The 18,546-nt window shown below is 44.1% G+C and overlaps 1 long non-coding RNA gene across 1 annotated transcript in view; it reads right to left on the bottom strand.

Moving 5' to 3' along the window:
- LOC311122477 overlaps positions 1-18,546 on the bottom strand; it is a 67,754-nt gene that overhangs the window by 9,490 nt on the left and 39,718 nt on the right. Inside the window, exon 3 of the long non-coding RNA XR_014612451.1 lies at positions 776-842. This is a non-coding gene — a long non-coding RNA (uncharacterized lncRNA). The remainder of the gene's footprint in view (positions 1-775; positions 843-18,546) is intronic.

The following is an 18,546-nucleotide window of genomic DNA, read 5'->3' as shown; positions in this document are numbered from 1 at the left end:
TACCTTGGAGCTGAGCCAGTATTGCAGCAGAATCAGCCTGCTAAACCAGGCCTCAACCTGTCTGTGTGTCTGTGGTGCCTGGGGCTGAGGCTACCCGTATCTCTCCCTCTATGATTTAGGCAATTGACGGCCAACACATCATATTTTTAGAAGAGAGCCTTCTTCTTGAGTTAGAGTAAAATCTGGGTGTCCCACCTCCAGCAGTGGCACACTGAGCACCGTCCATTCTTTCTGATTGTCCCTCTATGTCCCACACACACCTCTCATTCAGGCTGCCAGCCCACATATCAACAGTTCCCTTTGAGTTGGGCGACTGCATGGCTCTGAGGTGGCCCATCAAAGCACATCTCCATTCATTCAATACACTGAAAGGATCAGAGACTCCGGCCTGTGTGTTTGAAGTGATATCTCTGTTGTGCCTCGGCCTCTGCATTCTTTACCATGCTGTCATGACTGGAGTGAGTTACACAGCGTTGAGCGTGTGTGTGTGTGTGTGTATGAGCTCACAGTACTGTGTCGATGCGGTTGGTGACACCCAGAACACATATGCCACCCTGCCTGATCACATCTCAAATGGCAGCTATAGTACTGATCCACTGGCCACTGTCCTGTTTGATCTACAGTATGTATGTTAGTACAGGACTGGCTAGGTGAATTCCACTGTGAACACTGATCTACAGTATGTCTGTTAATACAGGACTGGCAAAGGCTGTATTGAATTCCACTGTGAATACAGGCAATATTTAAATAGTTGTGAACGCAGTGTCATTCTTACTTGTTGAATGTCCATCTTCTCTATTCCACCGATGTAGCTTCTGCCTGATGTTAGTGCTTGGTATCACCTGGAAAACAACAGATGGAACAACAGTAAGGATGTAGCTTCTGCCTGTTGTTAGTGCTTGGTATCACCTGTAGTGCAGCAGGTTGAGAGCTTCAAGTTCCTTGGTGTCCACATCAACAACAAACTATCATGGTCCAAACACACCAAGACAGTCGTGAAGAGGGCACGACAAAGCCTATTCCCCCTCAGGAGACTGAAAAGATTTGACATGGGTCCTCAGATCCTCAAAAAGTTATACAGCTGCACCATCGAGAGCATCCTGACTGGTTGCATCACCGCCTGGTATGGCAACTGCTCGGCCTCCAACCGCAAGGCACTACAGAGGGTAGTGCGTACGGCCCAGTACATCACTGGAGCCAAGCTTCCTGCCATCCAGGACCTCTATACCAGGCGGTGTCAGAGGAAGGCCCTACAAATGGTCAAAGATTCCAGCCACCCTAGTCATAGACTGTTCTCTCTGCTACCGCACGGCAAGCGGTACCGGAGCTCCAAGTCTAGGTCCAAAAGGCTTCTTAACAGCTTCTACCCCCAAGCCATAAGACTCCTGAACAGCTAATCATGGCTATCCGGACTATTTGCATTGTCACCCCCCCCACCCCACCCCTCTCTTATGCTGCTGCTACTATCTATGCATAGTCACTTTAACTCTACCCAAATGTACATATTCCCTCAATTACCTCGACTAACCGGTGCCCCCGCACATTGACTCTGTACCGGAACCCCCTGTATATAGCCTCGTTACTGCTGCTCTTTAATTATTTGTTATTTTAATTTTGTACTTATCTGTTTTTTACTTAACACTGCATTGTTGGTAAGGGCTTGTAAGTAAGCATTTCACTGTAATGTCTACACCTGTTATATTCGGGGCATGTGGCAAATAAAATATGATTTGATTTGAGATGGAACAACAGTAAGGATGTAGCTTCTGCCTGTTGTTAGTGCTTGGTATCACCTGGGAAACAACAGATGGAACAACAGTAAGGATGTAGCTTCTGCCTGATGTTAGTGCTTGGTATCACCTGGGAAACAAGTTTTTTACTATATCAATTTCTAAATGCTGTTGACACTGGAGGAGGGAGAAGGGGGGTAAATAGTTCCTGTAGTTTCACTGGAACATTCCTCTGATTTCCTCGAAGGTTTTATTCTGTGTGCTTTATGCTGTAATCACTGTGTTATCAAGCCTGGTCATGTGTCTCTGTTTAAACCTCTGCCTTTCTAACTGCCTGTCTGCCTGCCTGCATGCTTGGCTTCCTGTCTAACTGTCTGCCTGACTGCCTGCCTGCCTGCCTGTCTAACTGACTGCCTGACTGCCTGCTTTCCCTCCCTGCCTGCCTGCCTGTCTAACTGCCTGTCTGCCTGCTTGCCTTTGTCTGCCGGCCTGACTGACTAACTGACTGCTTGACTAACTGACTGCCTGCTTGTCTTTGTCTGCCTGTCTGCCTGCCTGACTGCATGCTTTCCCTGCCTGACTATCTGACAGCCTGACTGTCTGCCTGACTAACTGCCTGCCTGTCTATCTGACTGTCTGCCTGGCTCTCTGGCTGTGTCGTTGTAGCGCTCTCTGAGCCCAGCCCCATGATGACTCCATGACTCAGGCTCTGCCTTGGCATGGCTCCTGTTCTAGATATCTATTTAGTGAACTAGGGCTCACACACTCAATTGCTCTAACATATACTGTAGCTGTGCCTTTATAAGTTCAAAGTTTTGTCAGGCCAAGGTTTCTTTAGAAGTGAAACAGTGTGAACTAATAGGAACTAAAGGTGTGTGTTGGATCAAATGAGTGAGTAGGCCTTACTTCACTGTTACACTATGTTTTGCCTCACTTCATGAAAAGTTTGACTATCTTCACAACACCTTTTACAGGACCGGTCCGACCTGGAACACGTCCACAGAATGTCACATTCTTCAATATTTAAAAGTGTCCCACGTGACAAAGCTTCAGTATCAGTGCATTACCGGTTGGCATTTTCCATTCTACCATTTCACAACTATTCGGTGTGCTCATATTATAAGGTTATCGGGTTACTGCAAGCCTTGGAAATAAGACATACAGGTCTCTTTAAAATACCAGTGGGTTCTGGACTGAAGCAGCTCTCTATTGGACCATTGATAAGTCAGGCCTGGCCACGCCCCGCCCCAAACAGAGGTTGTCTCCGTTTCGGAGTTTTGCCGGACCAGACCGGTTACCTTGGCAACAAATGTTTCCAAGTGACACAAAGCCTTGAGTTAAGAACCTCCTTTAAACTGTATAAGCTCTGAGAGTTGAGGGCCGGGAAAACAGAAAATAACAGGACGACGGGGAGAGAAACTCAATCCTAGCCATATTGCTTCCCAGAGTTTCATGAGATGACATGGTTAAACGACTCAGTCTTTCGCTCCTTTTTAAAACACCTTTAAGGTTGTTCGTGCTGGCATAGGGTACTGCTCTTAGGTGCATGCCAGATCGTGCTGGCATAGGGTCCTGCTGTTAGGTGCATTCCAGTCTGCTTTTTCCATTCAGTAAATAGCTTCCTAAAATTGTATTTTTCTTACTTCTGTAGACAAATAAGTTGACATACAGAATAGGCCTTTAAAGCTTGGACTGTTGGTGGATAGGCCAATGGTTGAGGTAATGGGGGAGAGCAAGGGGTAAGGGGATGAGGGTGAGGGGATGGGGGGTGAGGGGAGAGGGGGTGTGGGGAGAGGAGATGGGATGGGATGGCCAGATCTTTGATTAACACTATCTAATGTATACCCTATAGGGTCTCCATCTAATATGGGAGAGTGGCTTTGTGTGGTGAGATTACTCCCTTATGAAAAACTACCCTGCTGACATTAGAGCTTCCTGAAGAGCATCCTAGAGCCCACACATGAAACACACACACACACTGGCTATTGCTCCTCCGGCCACTCTCCAAATAAAATCACGATGGAGCTCATCCAACCCAGAAGAAGACAGAGAATCCCCTAACAAACATCATCCAACCCAGAAGAAGACAGAGAATCCCCTAACTAACATCATCCAACCCAGAAGAAGACAGAGAATCCCCTAATAAACATCATCCAACCCAGAAGAAGACAGAGAATCCCCTAACAAACACTATCCAACCCAGAAGAAGACAGAGAATCCCCTAACAAACATCATCCAACCCAGAAGAAGACAGAGAATCCCCTAACAAACATCATCCAACCCAGAAGAAGACAGAGAATCCCCTAACAAACATCAACCAACCCAGAAGAAGACAGAGAATCCCCTAACAAACATCATCCAACCCAGAAGAAGACAGAGAATCCCCTAACAAACATCAACCAACCCAGAAGAAGACAGAGAATCCCCTAACAAACATCATCCAACCCAGAAGAAGACAGAGAATCCCCTAACAAACATCATCCAACCCAGAAGAAGACAGAGAATCCCCTAACAAACATCATCCAACCCAGAAGAAGACAGAGAATCCCCTAACAAACATCATCCAACCCAGAAGAAGACAGAGAATCCCCTAACAAACATCATCCAACCCAGAAGAAGACAGAGAATCCCCTAACAAACATCATCCAACCCAGTAGAAGACAGAGAATCCCCTAACAGACATCATCCAACCCAGAAGAAGACAGAGAATCCCCTAACAAACATCATCCAACCCAGAAGAAGACAGAGAATCCCCTAACAAACATCATCCAACCCAGAAGAAGACAGAGAATCCCCTAACAAACATCATCCAACCCAGAAGAAGACAGAGAATCCCCTAACAAACATCAAGCAACAATGTAGAAGAAGAATAAGAACACAGCACACTGAGGGCCCAGGACAAATGGCACCCTATTCCCTACATCAGTGGTCACCAACCAGTCCATCTCTAATGAATTCCTAGTCAATCGCCAAACATTTCTGTAATAACTCAATGATAAAGCCTTGTGTTCCTATTGTTTTTATTGGCAGGAGGTGCACCCGATTCAGCTGCCCTGTAGGTGACGTGTTCCCATTTTGAATCATTTCATATGTCTGAAGGTACAAACTGCATTCCCGGCAGGCCCGGGGGGAGCAAATAAATACAGCACTATAGGCCTACCGCTAGCCAATCGGATGGCTCAGATTACCATGTCTGCAGTAGGCTAACGTACAGTGGGGGAAAAAAGTATTTAGTCAGCCACCAATTGTGCAAGTTCTCCCACTTAAAAAGATGAGAGAGGCCTGTAATTTTCATCATAGGTACACGTCAACTATGACAGATAAAATGAGGAAAAAAAATCCAGAAAATCACATTGTAGGATTTTTAATGAATTTATTTGCAAATTATGGTGGAAAATAAGTATTTGGTCAATAACAAAAGTTTCTCAATACTTTGTTATATACCCTTTTTTGGCAATGACACAGGTCAAACGTTTTCTGTAAGTCTTCACAAGGGTTTCACACACTGTTGCTGGTATTTTGGCCCATTCCTCCATGCAGATCTACTCTAGAGCAGTGATGTTTTGGGGCTGTCGCTGGGTAACACAGACTTTCAACTCCCTCCAAAGATTTTCTATGGGGTTGAGATCTGGAGTCTGGCTAGGCCACTCCAGGACCTTGAAATGCTTCTTTGCCCGGGCGGTGTGTTTGGGATCATTGTCATGCTGAAAGACCCAGCCACGTTTCATCTTCAATTCCCTTGCTGATGGAAGGAGGTTTTCACTCAAAATCTCACCATACATGGCCCCATTCATTCTTTCCTTTACACGGATCAGTCGTCCTGGTCCCTTTGCAGAAAAACAGCCCCAAAGCATGATGTTTCCACCCCCATGCTTCACAGTAGGTATGGTGTTCTTTGGATGCAACTCAGCATTCTTTGTCCTCCAAACACGACGAGTTGAGTTTTTACCAAAAAGTTCTATTTTGGTTTCATCTGACCATATGACATTCTCCCAATCCTCTTCTGGATCATCCAAATGCACTCTAGCAAACTTCAGACGGGCCTGGACATGTACTGGCTTAAGCAGGGGGACACGTCTGGCCCTGCAGAATTTGAGTCCCTGGCGGCGTAGTGTGTTACTGATGGTAGGCTTTGTTACTTTGGTCCCAGCTCTCTGCAGGTCATTCACTAGGTCCCCCCGTGTGGTTCTGGGATTTTTGTTCACCGTTCTTGTGATCATTTTGACCCCACGGGGTGAGATCTTGCGTGGAGCCCCAGATCGAGGGAGATTATCAGTGGTCTTTTATGTCTTCCATTTCCTAATAATTGCTCCCACAGTTGATTTCTTCAAACCAAGCTGCTTACCTATTGCAGATTCAGTCTTCCCAGCCTGGTGCAGGTCTACAATTTTGTTTCTGGTGTCCTTTGACAGCTCTTTGGTCTTGGCCATAGTGGAGTTTGGAGTGTGACTGTTTGAGGTTGTGGACAGGTGTCTTTTATACTGATAACAAGTTCAAACAGGTGCCATTAATACAGGTAACAAGTGGAGGACAGAGGAGCCTCTTAAATAAGAAGTTACAGGTCTGTGAGAGCCAGAAATCTTGCTTGTTTGTAGGTGACCAAATACTTATTTTCCACCATAATTTGCAAATAAATTCATTAAAAATCCTACAATGTGATTTTCTGGATTTTTTTTTCTTAATTTGTCTGTCATAGTTGACGTGTACCTATGATGAAAATTACAGGCCTCTCTCATCTTTTTAAGTGGGAGAACTTGCACAATTGGTGGCTGACTAAATACTTTTTTTTCCCCACTGTAGCAGGCTTAAAAAAAAGCAACAGCAAAGTTGATAGTGTAAGATTTCTAAACTTTTTAAACCATGACTAGAGAGAGACTGTCAACGAATACAGCAAAGTGATGCTGTTTTTATGAGTGAGTTCATGTTTAAGTTTTTACTCAGCACTGTCAACACTTTCTATTCAACACTTTTAGAAGCCATAAAATGCGTGTTCTCTCTACTTCCACTCGTGCTACAACCAGAACTGCAGCTGTAATGAACGAGTAGCATCTTGGGAATATTTCACTTTCTTTGGTCATAGGAGTAACAACATGAATTGATGCACAGTGGAGGCTGCTGAGGGGAGGATGGCTTATAATAATGTCTGGAATGGAGTCAATGGAATGCCATCAAACATGTTTTGGGGGGTTTTCATGTGTTTGATGCCATTCCATTGACTCCATTCCAGACATTATTATGAGCCATCCTCCCCTCAGCAGCCAACACTGATAAGGCAGAAATAGTGCGGTGTGACTCGAGTTTCGCCATCAGCTGGAAGACGGTGGCCCTTTTTGGTCAGTGTCAGCGGAGGAAAGGGTGAGCGGAAGGACGGTGTGAGGCGGACCCTCAGTCTGCTGCTCTCTCCCTTCACTGAGACTGACCATCAGATGCAGGCTCCATCAGCCCAGTAAAATATATATTTTTTAAATGTATGCTCACTCAGCTGTGCCTTACAAGTAATACAACAATGGATATATTACCAGTGTGATCCTATAGCCTACCTCAAATGTTGAAATATATATTATAAATTATAAATTATTATTATATATTTTTAAATGGTCTGAATTCAAGCAAAGCCAATATGTGGTGATAATGTATTGGGCCTATAGCCTACCTCACAAACCTCATTACCACAGTACCATTTTTAATAGGTTAGTGTTGCATAGGCTTTCCTTTTTCTAAGTCAAGCAACAACAACAAAACATCTGAACGGTAAATCTCGGCTTGCATTTTGACTCAGAAAGTGACCTGGAAAAAAAAGGTTGGTGACCACTGCCCTACATAGTGCACTACTGGTGCACTACCCTATGGTGCATTACCCTATGATACACTACCCTATGATACACTACGCTATGGTGCACTACCCTATGGTGCACTATGCTATGGTGCACTACCCTATGGTGCACTACCCTATGGTGCACTACCCTATGGTGCACTATGCTATGGTGCATTACCCCATGGTGCACTACCCTATGGTGCACTACGCTATGGTGCACTACCCTATGGTGCACTACCCTATGGTGCACTACCCTATGGTCCACTCCCTATGGTGCACTACCCTATGGTGCACTACCCTATGGTGCACTATGCTATGGTGCACTACCCTATGGTGCACTACCCTATGGTGCACTACCCTATGGTGCACTACCCTATGGTGCACTACGCTATGGTGCACTACCCTATGGTGCACTACCCTATGGTGCACTACCCTATGGTCCATTCCCTATTGTGCACTACCCTATGGTGCACTACCCTATGGTGCACTAGGCTATGGTGCACTACCCTATGGTGCACTACCCTATGGTGCACTACATTTACATTACATTTACATTTTAGTCATTTAGCAGACGCTCACTACCTATGGTGCACTACCCTATGGTGCACTATGCTATGGTGCACTACTCTATGGTGCACTACCCTATGGTGAACTACCCTATGGTGCACTACCCTATGGTGCACTACCCTATGGTGCACTACCCTATGGTGCACTACCCTATGGTGCACTACCCTATGTACCCTCTTGACAAAAGTAGTGCGCTATAAAGGGAATAGGGTGCCATCATAGAGAATTATAGAGGCCTCTAGTGGCCAAAAGGCCGTATTAGCAGGGGCAGTGCCATTGAGGGCTTCCACCATTTTAATGTAATCAACTGGGTGGGACTTCCAACACTTATTGGCTGATCCCTCCTGGTGACCCTGTTGGAGTCAGGTCCAACCGGGTCATCAGGAGGGACTAGCCAATCGTGAAGAAGAAAATGGACTACTTCAAAATGTGCTCACAGATGCCATACTTGGAACTAAATAGGGATGCTTTCTGTTTCATTCTCTATGGGTGCCATTTGGGACGCACACATGATGTTCAAGGGACTTGATCTCTACATTCCTCTCCCCAGAATTGGAACCAGAGGATGATTTCAATGATTTGATATACACTGCTCAAAAAAATAAAGGGAACACTTAAACAACACAATGTAACTCCAAGTCAGTCACACTTCTGTGAAATCAAACGGTCTACTTAGGAAGCAACACTGATTGACAATAAATGTCACATGCTGTTGTGCAAATGGAATAGACAACAGGTGGAAATTATAGGCAATTAGCAAGACACCCCCAATAAAGGACTGGTTTTGCAGGTGGTGACCACAGACCACTTCTCAGTTCCTATGCTTCCTGGCTGATGTTTTGGTCACTTTTGAAGTGTGGTTTTCCACTTTAATTTTGAGGGTGACTCCAAATCCAGACCTCCATGGGTTGATACATTTGATTTCCATTCATAATTTTTGTGTGATTTTGTTGTCAGCACATTCAACTATGTAAAGAAAAAAGTATTTAATAAGATTATTTCATTCATTCAGATCTAGGATGTGTTATTTTAGTGTTCCCTTTATTTTTTTGAGCAGTGTATTTCTGGTGATCCATTAGTTCAAAATAAAGCTCTGATTCAAAGGGAAGTGTAAACCACTGAATGAGTATCCGAGTCCAACGCTGCAGCCCGGACTCTTTTCCAGATGTGTGATTGTCAGCTGATTTGCTGTACTTTTACTTTCATGTAACTTTCATGTAAATAAAGCTGTTTTGAACCCCCAATAACAACAACTGAAAAGAGCAACAGTTACACCCTCGTTCCAACCTCACAACAACTCACTGAAACACATTTACAAACACGAACCTCTCACCCTCGTTCCAACCACACAACAACAAACTGAAACACCTTTACAAACACAAACATCTCTACCGGTTTTCAGCCAACCAACACACACACTCATCAGTATACAAGACACAAACAGGGACAAACGGGGAGAAACACATAATCCACAAACATATGCACCTGAAAGCACGCGCACACAACTCAGGGACACTGGCACAACCTTGCGCCAGTTCCCTATTAAACCAGTCATGTGAAACAACCCGCTCTTTTCTGTAAATCAGATTACATCTCTGAGCTGAGGTGCACACACTCTTACAGCTCTGGGCTTGGGTCCACACACACACACACACACACACACACACACACACACACACACACACACACACACACACACATGCACACATGCACACACACACACAGAAACTCTGGCTCCCTGTAGTTGTATGCTAACAACTCCATATCAGTTATTCCCATTACAAACCTGCAAAGACCTAAGGGTAAAATATGCATCCTAACCCTTTCTCTTGAAGGTAATCTACATGTAGTTATGATTATCAGTCTAAGAGGAATCCCTGACTAACTGATTGGGTTTGATTTGGGTTTGATACACAAGACTACAGAGTGATATGGTGCAGGGTTTATCAGATTCTGTACTGTAGCCAGTATAATATAATCATAACCAACCAGCATCCAGTATTCCTCAACCACTGCCTGACTGATCTAGGTTCAGATTCAGTTGAAAATAAAACAATACATAGGCCTGTATTCATAAAACATCTCAAAACTGATCCTAGATCAGCACTACTCTGAGACGCCTCATGTATATAGGCCCGGATTTCACATTCAAAGACAACTTTGAGGTACCATAGGGAATGTGGGAAACATTTTGATAAGCTACCACTCAGCAGGCTTTGACTCCTGGCTTGGCAGCTCCACGGCAGAACAAGTAACGTGTGGAAACATGTTTAAAGTGTGTTTGGCAGGTATAGGAAATTAGCAAAGGACGGATTCAAGTGCTGTTCTAGTTCCCAAACACTGATATAGCGTAGCAGCTAGAATTGACAGAAAACATTGATTTCTTCTTCCTCTAAATGTGAAACTACCCAGTCCAAACTGAACTTAATTGGCCGGTTTCCCAGACACAGATGAAGTCTAGTCCTGGACTAACAATCATATTTAATTCTCCATTGAGCTTGCATTTTAGTCTAGGACTAGGCATAATCTGTGTCCTGGAAACCGCCCCTTATATTATTTTTCAGTCCAGGACCCATCTTAATCCTTGTCTGTGAAATCAGCCCCAGATTATTTAAGCTAGATTCCCATTAAGCTGCCATTCTCCATCATCATACTATGGTCACAATGCAGTAGAACACAGCTGATTAACATTAGTGTCTTGTGACAGACTGTTACCACAGCCTGAAGGTTAAATCAAGTTAAATAGAGTAGCAGGATTTGGTTTAAGATTAGATTAACAGAAACAGTGAAAAAGCTCAGTGATAAATATCAAGGGACATTGGGGTCATTTGGAACCCTTCTCTCCCCTTTCAGCGTTTCCAGTAGGGACAAATCAACAGACGGACCAGGCTGCCTGGCAATGGAGGTATATGGTCCGTGTCCCGAATGGCACAATATTCCCTATATAGTGGACTACCAAGGTCGATAGGGCTCTGGCGAAAAGCAGTGCACTATGAAGGGAATAAGGTGCCATTTGGAACGGAGCCGTGGACTGGGCTGTTTTAATCAAACACAGACGTTTGGAGAAGATACAAGTCTCCTTCACCTGCAGGCTCAACATGCTGTTAATCAGGAGGCTATGCACCGTCATAAAAGGCCCTCCAACTAAATCAGCACGGTCCCCATGGCCCCACTACCACCCATCATAGATAGCATCAGGCCAAACTATCTGATGGAGCGTTTACAGGTTTACCATTCATTAGTTACAGTAGTAATTCAAACTAGAGGCATGGGAAGGCATAGTGTACATATGGATATTAACTATAATGCCTATCATTCAGAGATTAAATGTACTATACTAACAATGGTAGGTCATTGTGAAAACAGCATTCAAATACACTTACATTTTAGCAGACACTCTTCTCCAGAGCAACTTACAGGCGCAATTAGGGTTAAGTGCCTTTCTCAAGGGCACACCGACAGATTTTTCACATAGTCGGCTCGGGATTCGAACCAGTGACCTTTCGGTTACTGGCCCGACTGGCTCTTAACCGCTAGGCTACCTGCCGCCTACCTATATCCGCTAATATCCTCTATCCTCAATGACCTCACACAAGCATGGCTTTCCAGGCGAGACAGAGAGACCCGTTTAATGTCAGACATCTCCCTTTTCTTTTTATCGAAACGTAACCAAAACAGTACCTTAGCCCTTTAAGCAGCAACACTGCCACTGTGGGATAGCTGTGTCTGCTTCTGTGTGTGGTACAGTGTCAACATGTGAAGGTCAGAGCAGGGGCGTGGAGAGGTGCAGGTGGCCTCTGTTCTCCTGGGAGGGAGTGTGGAGGGTTCTCTGTCAGCCACTCTGGAGAGTTCACAGACTGGGTCTCTCTCACTGAACATGGACCTGACTTTTCATCTGGGATCTAAGTGGGTTTGTGTGTGTGTGTGTGTGTGTGTGTGTGTGTGTCTGTGTGTGTGTGTGTGTGACTGTGCGTGTGTGGGTTACACTAGAGATCTAATGTAATAACTAGGGCTGTCAAACAATAGAAACATTTAATCAAGTTAATTGAAGGATCCGCTGTGATTAATCGTGATTAATCGCAAACTCAGAATTTTCTGAAATTGAGCTGTAATTTTAAAAAAATTATACAGAAAGCATTACAATAATATTGACATCTTGATTTTGTACAAAGTAACGGTTAGCAAAATCAGGTACATTGATTAAGCACACTTTCCTTAACCTCAATGTCAACTTGTTTTGACATTGCACTGTTGTTTTTAGCTGTATAGATTATGCATTTTGGATGTTTTCAGTGTATTTTTTATGCTTTCAGACAATGCGATTAATCACTATGAAGCCCCTAAATAAGATCTGGTGCAACCAATTACCTTCAAAAGTCACATAATTAGTTAAATAAAGTCCACCTGTGTGCAATCTAAGTGTCACATGATCTGTCACATGATCTCAGTATATATACACCTGTTCTGAAAGACCCCAGAGTCTGCAAAACCACTAAGCAAGGGGCACCACCAAGCAAGCGGCACCATGAAGACCAAGGAGCTCTCCAAACAGGTCAGGGACAAAGTTGTGGAGAAGCACAGATCAGGGTTGGGTTATAAAAAAATATCTAAAACTTTGAGATTGGAGTATCTGTCCATAGGACCACTTTAAGCTGTACACTCCACAGAGCTGGGCTTTACGGAAGAGTGGGCAGAAAAAAAGCGATTGCTTAAAGAAAAAAATAAGCAAACACGTTTGGTGTTCGCCAAAAGGCATGTGGGAGACTCCCCAAACATATGGAAGAAGGTACTCTGGTCAGATGAGACTAAAATTGAGTTTTTTGGCCATCAAGGAAAGCGCTATGTCTGGCGCAAACCCAACACCTCTCACCATGTTTTTCATCGGCAGGAACTGGGAAACTGGTCAGAATTGAAGGAATGATGGATGGCGCTAAATACAGGGACATTCTTGAGGGAAACCTGTTTCAGTCTTCCAGAGATTTGAGACTGGGACAGAGGTTCACCTTCCAGCAGGACAATGACCCTAAGCACACTGCTAAAGCAACACTCGAGTGGTTAAGGGGAAACATTTAAATGTCTTGGAATGGCCTAGTCAAAGCCCAGACTTCAATCCAATTGAGAATCTGTGGTATGACTTAAAGATTGCTGTACACCAGCGGAACCCATCCAACTTGAAGGAGCTGGAGCAGTTTTGTCTTGAAGAATGGGCAGAAATCCCAGTGGCTAGATGTGCCAAGCTTATAGAGTCATACCCCAAGAGACTTGCAGCTGTAATTGCTGCAAAAGGTGGCTCTACAAAGTATTGACTTTGGGGGGGTAAATGGTTATGCACGCTCAAGTTTTTTGTTTTTTTTGTCTTATTTCTTGTTTGTTTCACACAAAAAAATATTTTGCATCTTCAAAGTGGTAGGCATGCAATTTTAATTTCAGGTTGTAAGGCAACAAAATAGGAAAAATGCCAAGGGGGGTGAATACTTTCGCAAGCCACTGTATCCGACATGGAGGATTATCTTGTTTTTGGAGATGGTTTTTACAAGCCCAACACTTCATCTTCATCAAGACCTGCAATGATCAATGTCAAAACTCTGACCCATAAGTCAATGAGGTGTGGAAAGAGACAGAGAGGAGGATAATAAAGTTAGAGCGTTGAGGCCTTTAATAAAACAGACCAATTACACCATGCTGGCCTGCTTTCACTTTGTAGCTGGATAATGTGGAAATAAAACGTTCTTGTTGTGCATAAAGTTTTACGAGGTGAGAAGCTATGGGACTATTCCAACAAGTAGGAATTCACTGTATCTTGTTGACTTTCTGGGAACATTCAAGAAGAATCTTGATGACCCGATTGTACTCAAATGGACCAACTACTTCCTTCAGTCTCCGCCTTGTGTCTCAGAAAGGTAACGGCAGTGAGACTGACGAAAACCTTCAGGTCAAAACATTATACTCCAAGAAACTGCGATAGCATTCAACAGTGCATGTTTATCTATCTTTCTTTCAGGATTTTATTTCTGCAGCTCAGTCCTTGCGTTGTTCTTGTCTGTTAATGTTCTGTACTATACCATGTTTCATGTTTTGTGTGGACCCCAGGAAGAGTAGCTCCTGCAGTAGCAACAGCTAATGGGGATCCTAATAAAATAACCAAATAACAAACATTCTACCCTTCACTGATACTGGATACACTAGTTGTAAACTAATGGCGATGCACCTCCAACCTCCCAGGCCTCAGAGTTGGTCACAGGAGCTGTTGTCATAGAATAGGTTAGGTAGGTATTGTTTGTGTAGTGACATTTTAGTTTTAGAGCAGGAGGTAAACAGCGTTGTCTCTCAGGGTGGGCCCGGGTGCTCTATACCCTACAGAGACTGACCACATGTTTCCCATTGTGGTTTAAAGGGGAGGAGGATTAAACCAGGAGTAGAAGCAAAGCGGAGCATCATTCACCCCATGGTGTGGTCAGAGTGCTCTCAATCAGGTCCATCCAGAATAATGCTGAACCAGCCAATGTGAAGGGTAAGGGACATTTATAACTAATATGTCAAATAAAGTGGCATATAACTTCAATGGTTGCATTTTGCTGTGATCAGTGTTCTCAATCAGGTCTAAGGAATACTGCTGATACAGGATGGAGGGTTAGTGACATATACTGTAGCTAATATGTCAACTTGGGTGACATATTGGTTAAATGTCACAATTTTGATGTATTATAATGAGACCATGTAACAAAGTGACTGGTGTTTAGGGAACACTGGCTGGTCAGATCCATCAGAGAGGGGTGTAGAGAGGCCTGTGAAGCCCAGTCTGGAAGCACCAATCAGGTCAACGGAGGCAGGCGTGTCCCCTTGCTGACAGCCCAGGTCTGCCAGGCTCTGGGGATGCAGACATTCACACAAACACTGGCTGGGTAAGGGAAATGAAAAGGTGTTGATATGGTGCGGATTTGGGTTTTCAGAGGCCTTCCTGACATCGCCTAAAGGAATCACCTTCAAAACTCTCATCTAATAAAAGAGAGAAACAGGGGAAGATAAATAAATAAAGATTGATTTACACATTAATAATATTTGGCCTTCTTTTTAATTAGGAAAACTGTTCAAGTTTGTGAATTGAGGTTAAAAGGTTACTGTTTTTGATAAGAAGAAAGAGTGTGAGACAGAGAGAGAGAGAGAGAGAGAGAGAGAGAGAGAGAGAGAGAGAGAGAGAGAGAGAGAGAGAGAGAGATAGAGAGAGAGAGAGAGAGAGAGAGAGATAGAGAGAGAGAAAGAGAGAAGGTAAGAAGAATGGCGCAAAAAAAGGTTAAAAGAAAAAGAGAAATGGGGTCACAGACAGGGACAGGATTTACCCCCAGAGATGCAGGGGCAACGGAGTTACCCCATTCAGGTACCACAGGGGACAGTTGAACCAGGAGACTGTGACTTTTTTAATCCAATTAAAAGGCTCGGTGCGGTGCAGACAAGAGGATACTAGCAGGACACTAAGCAGGACATGCATGGTGGAGCACATCTTCACTCACTGAGCCCAACACCAATTAATCATGACCCCATATGAAGCTTCAGCTGCTATTAAGAAGGACGGCTACTATGTGTGGTGAGTCAAACACACACACATACGCACACGGTGAGACAGACACATGCATGCACACACACACGCACCCACACATTCACACACTTGATGTGCACACACACACGGACCATGTAGACTGGAGGTTGAATAGGCAGTATTCCATGGTCACACCCGGACAAAGCATCTATCTCCACATCCAAAGGGCTAGGGATGGGATCCATTCTTTCACTGAACTATTGAGGGTGTGTTGTGTTGTTGTTGAACAGGGAGTAAGACTGTTCCCTCTATATATGTAAATCACGCCCAAATATCCCAAAACTCTATGGTGAGAAGGGGGATTCGTTGATTGTATGGTGTCAACTATTCCAAACAGCCACAAGTGGTCCTCCACGACCCTGTGACCCCATTGCCCACACACATAAACAGATATAATTATACAGTATGTATCTGTCACTTTTTTATTGTGTGTGTGTGTGTGTGTGTGTGTGTGTGTGTGTGTGTGTGTGTGTGTGTGTGTGTGTGTGTGTGTGTGTGTGTGTGTGTGTGTGTGTGTGTGTGTGTGTGTGCGTGCGTGCGTGTGTGTGTGTGTGTGTGTTACTGGGGGTGTAGATGTGTTATGTTCAGGATCAATTCCAATGATGAAATCCAAAAGGTCAAGCTAAATAATCTTAGCAGTGAACAACATCCCTTTCCATTCTCAAACACAAGGGTACCCTAGGTCATTCCTTTCACTAAGCTGATCTTAGGTCAGTTTAGCATTTTCCCCACTAATGGTGAAGGCTAGAATTGGGGGAGGGGAAACTGATCCTAGGTCTGTACCTATAGGGAAACTTCACCTTAGAGCACTATCTGATCCTGGTCATGTCTAAAATGGATGCCGCTAAGTGACGTCAAAAGTTACATGTTTGAGTCACTTCTGGGAGAATGTTTGCATTTTAGCTAACCCTAACCCTTTTCCTAACCTGCTACGAAAAGTCACTTCTGACATTAGTGGCATCTCATCTAGTCAAAACCTCTGATACTAGATTTCAACAAAGTTCAGTTGAACCACGAAAAAGTCTAAACGGAATCCTTGAGACGTCAGAACTCTGACGTCACCCCATTGAAGTTGACATTTAAAATGGTTAAGGTAAGGGTTAAGGTTAGGGACGTTCCAAGGATACCGGATAGCACTAACTGTTGAACCACTCATCTCACTTCCTCAGGGCCGGTTTACCAAACGAGGACACTTCCCCCGGGGCCCCCGACCTCCAGGGAGCCCCCAACCCCAGATAGCATATGATAGCAAAATGTGTAGAATAGCAGGTAATTTGCTTTAAAACTGCAACATTTGCTCTCAGCATTTTTATTTTTTTTATTTCACCTTTATTTAACCAGGTAAGCCAGTTGAGAACAAGTTCTCATTTACAACTGCGACCTGGCCAAGATAAAGCAAAGCAGTGCGATAAAAACAACACAGAGTTACATATGGGGTAAAAAAACATAAAGTCAAAAATACAACAGAAAATATATATACAGTGTGTGCAAATGTAGCAAGTTATGGAGGTAAGGCAATAAATAGGCTATAGTGCAAAATAATTACAATAGTATTAACACTGGAATGCTAGATGTGCAAGAGATTATGTGCAAATAGAGATACTGGGGTGCAAAAGAGCAAAATAAATAACAATATAGGGATGAGGTAGTTGGGTGGGCTAATTTCAGATGGGCTGTGTACAGGTGCAGTGATCGGTAAGGTGCTCTGACAACTGATGCTTAAAGTTAGTGAGGGAGATAAGAGTCTCCAGCTTTAGAGATTTTTGCAATTCGTTCCAGTCATTGGCAGCAGAGAACTGGAAGGAATGGCGGCCAAAGGAGGTGTTGGCTTTGGGAATGACCAGTGAGATATACCTGCTGGAGCGCAGACTACGGGTGGGTGCTGCTATGGTGACCAATGAGCTAAGATAAGGCGGGGATTTGCCTAGCAGTGATTTATAGATGGCCTGGAGCCAGTGGGTTTGACGACGAACATGTAGTGAGGACCAGCCAACAAGAGCGTACAGGTCACAGTGGTGGGTAGTGTATGGGGCTTTGGAGACAAAACGGATGGCACTGTGATAGACTACATCCAGTTTTCTGAGTAGAGTGTTGGAGGCTATTTTGTAAATGACATCGCCGAAGTCAAGGATCGGTAGGATAGTCAGTTTTACGAGGGCATGTTTGGCAGCATGAGTGAAGGAGGCTTTGTTGCGAAATAGGAAGCAGATTCTAGATTTAACTTTGGATTGGAGATTCTTTATGTGAGTCTGGAAGGAGAGTTTACAGTCTAACCAGACACCTAGGTATCTAGCATAATGGCAAAACGTGAACAAAAGCATGAGATGAGCTATAAAACATCACCAATTTGCTGGAAATGTGCTTTCAAACTGCAACATTTTATCTTAGCCTCATGACAAAATGTGTAGAATAGCATTATAAAACTGCACATTTTTTCTCTCTGCACCATGGCAAAATGTTTTGAAATGCAGTAAGTTAGCTGATTCCAATTAAAAAGGTCTGTGTCCCGGGGCCCCAAATGCGATAGTCCGGCCCTGCACTTCCTGTCCCCCTTTTATGACATCACACATTTCAGTTCGTCGCGACGCCACACTGACAGACCAGTGTCTTTGATTAAGCAGATCCTACAGGGCTTCCAGTCCCAGGATGTTTTGAAAACAACACTTCCATGATGGCTCAGTCATTAAACCCAAACACACCTTCAACCACTCAGCCACAGAGGAGAGGAGAAGAGAGGACGCCAAACAATATCCCTCCCAGTTTCCTATCAATATCCATGGTAGTGCCTTGTCTCTGTGTCAGTATCTCTACATCCCAGGGGAACACACACACACACTAGG

The sequence above is a fragment of the Coregonus lavaretus genome (assembly GCF_964263955.1).
Source record: "Coregonus lavaretus genome assembly, contig: HAP1_SCAFFOLD_1403, whole genome shotgun sequence".
Taxonomy (NCBI): domain Eukaryota; kingdom Metazoa; phylum Chordata; class Actinopteri; order Salmoniformes; family Salmonidae; genus Coregonus; species Coregonus lavaretus.
This window is presented reverse-complemented; position numbering and strand designations above follow the sequence as displayed.